The 2,490-nt window shown below is 30.3% G+C and overlaps 1 protein-coding gene across 1 annotated transcript in view; it reads left to right on the forward strand.

The window, feature by feature from the left end:
• Nucleotides 1–2,490, forward strand: part of ADAM28 (ADAM metallopeptidase domain 28) — a 40,835-nt gene that overhangs the window by 23,148 nt on the left and 15,197 nt on the right. The window lies entirely within an intron of this gene.

The raw sequence follows: 2,490 nt of genomic DNA on the forward strand, positions 1-2,490 counted from the left end.
GAGGAAAAAAAGAAGGACATGGGAATACAGAGGAACAATGAGGAAAAGTGAAAGCTCTTTAATGTTCATTTTGTCCACAATACTAGAATTTTAGTATTCTCTAATTATACCATAAAAAAATTAAAAATAAAAACATAACTTGAAAATCTCCAGAAACTCTAAATTGAAATTGAAATTTTTCTAGTTAACTTAATTAAAAGGCAATTTAAAAAATATTCTTTGGACTTCCTGGATATGATTGATGTATATTGTATATATATTAATTTTCATAGCCTTTTTTTTGGCTACACTTCCAGATTCCTACTAAAATGGCTGAAGAAAATTTTTTCGAATAAGGATAATACATATTTCTAAAAGTATTTGAAGAGAGTTATCACATGCTAGAAACAATTCATAATTCCTGAAAATAGACAAAAGACAAGATTAAGGAAATCAACAGAAATCATTGTTTCACCCAGAATAAAAGAAACCTGGGAAATAAATGGACAAGAACTTTGAAAAATTCCTTGGTAAAATCCTATGTGTCAGGCACGATTTGAGGAAAAGCTTGATACCATAAGTACATCAGCAAGTACAATATACAGTAAAAAAAAAAAAAAAAAGTGTGAAAATGAGTTAATCTCCCACACTTGTCAAATTGGCAAAGCTCAGTTATAGTTACTGCTTAGTGTTGGTGAGAATGTGACAGAACAGCTAATTCCACACATTCTGGTAAGAATATGACTTAATATAATCTTTCCAGAGAGAATTTAGAAAAATGCACATACAACCTGAAAATCATACTCTTTTCCCTAAATATTGTACCCAAGAATATTTATTTACAAGTATTTTCACCCAGCACTTTAAAAAATAATAATGAGTAATTGAGAAACATCTTAAAGTCCAAGACCAAGTATTAGTCAAATAAATTATCATGTATATATCCAATGATTTCTTGCAGCTATGATATTATAGAATATTTAATGCCTGGGGAAAGGATAAATATACTGTTAATAGGGAAAAAGTAATTTGTGAAGCTGTGTGATAACAGGTATATGAATGATATTTTCTATAATATTAGCCATAGTCACTCTGAAGTTTGGGATTAGGAATATGTGTTTTCCAAATTATTTATGTCTAATTATTCAGTTTTTTAGTGTAGATATTTTATTATAATGAGGAACTAAATTGTTCTTAAGATGCAAATAATCAAGAAATATGGGAATAAACTCATTTTATCATCTTGAACATTGAAATACCCAATTCATTTAAAATGCTTTGAGTTTACAAATCATTATAATCATTTTTCTTGAAACCAATGCAATATTTTCATAGATATTTCATCATTTTAACCTAATTTGTTTTTTTTTGAAAATCTGGATTCAAATTTCTGTTATTTATTGATATTTATAAGGGGCATCCCACACAGAATAGGAGCACAAGTCTTAGACTCAGAACTGGGCATGAAGTCTAGGTTTTCATCACTTTCTGTGACTTAATCAATATGATTTTCCATTTCCTTATTGATAAAATGGAATGATAAGAATTGCTAATATTTCTCAGCTACATATTACTATTCTAAGTGACTCTCATACATTAACTCATTTAATCCTCACAAAAACTCTATGAGGTTGGTGCTATTGTATACCCTCATTTTACAGCAGAGCAAACCGAGAGGTTAAGGCCCAAGGTCACACAGCTGTTCAGTCTTAATGCCTGAGCTCCTAACCACCATGTTCTGCTTATCTGATGGAGATCTGAGGAAGATCACAAGAGAAATTAAATATGTAATGCTTGTCAGTGTACTTGGCACAGCTACATAACTAAGCATGGCATGTAGCTGTCACCGTAGCACATAGAGCAGAGTAGTGTTCTAATATCTGCCCATAGGCTGTTGATATAATGACTGTGGCTCTCCTGGCTAAATCCTCATATTTATATAAATTTCTTTTAACCTTCAGCAAATCATCCAGATGTTTCCAAATATGTATCCATTATTCAAAAATAAAATATAATTTTTTTTTTAAATCCAGCCAGCTCTCTTGATATCCAATATTGCAGCCCATATTTCCTAGAATGATCAATGGAATTACATCATGTGCCACACAATGATGTTTTGTTCAACAATGTACTGCATATATGATGGCAGTTCCATAAGATTATAATGGAGATGAAAAATTCCTATTACTTAGTGCCATTGCGACATCATAACGCAATGCTTTACTCACGTGTTTGTAGTGATGCTGCTGAACAAACCTACTGCATTATCAGTGGTATAAAAGTATAGCACATAAAATTATGTAAGTACTTAATACTTGATAATAATAATAACTGACTTACTACTTAATGTATTTACTATACTGTACTTTTTATTATTATTTTAGAGTGTACTCTTTCTACTTATAAAAAATGTTTGCTGTAAAACAATATGCCAGGTTATGCCAGCAGCAGCCTCATAAGTCTCATGTTTACCAAATCTCTTTTTTAATATATATATATGTTTTTTATTTT

This window comes from Pteropus alecto, unplaced genomic scaffold (genome assembly GCF_000325575.1).
Source record: "Pteropus alecto unplaced genomic scaffold, ASM32557v1 scaffold166, whole genome shotgun sequence".
Lineage (NCBI taxonomy): Eukaryota > Metazoa > Chordata > Mammalia > Chiroptera > Pteropodidae > Pteropus > Pteropus alecto.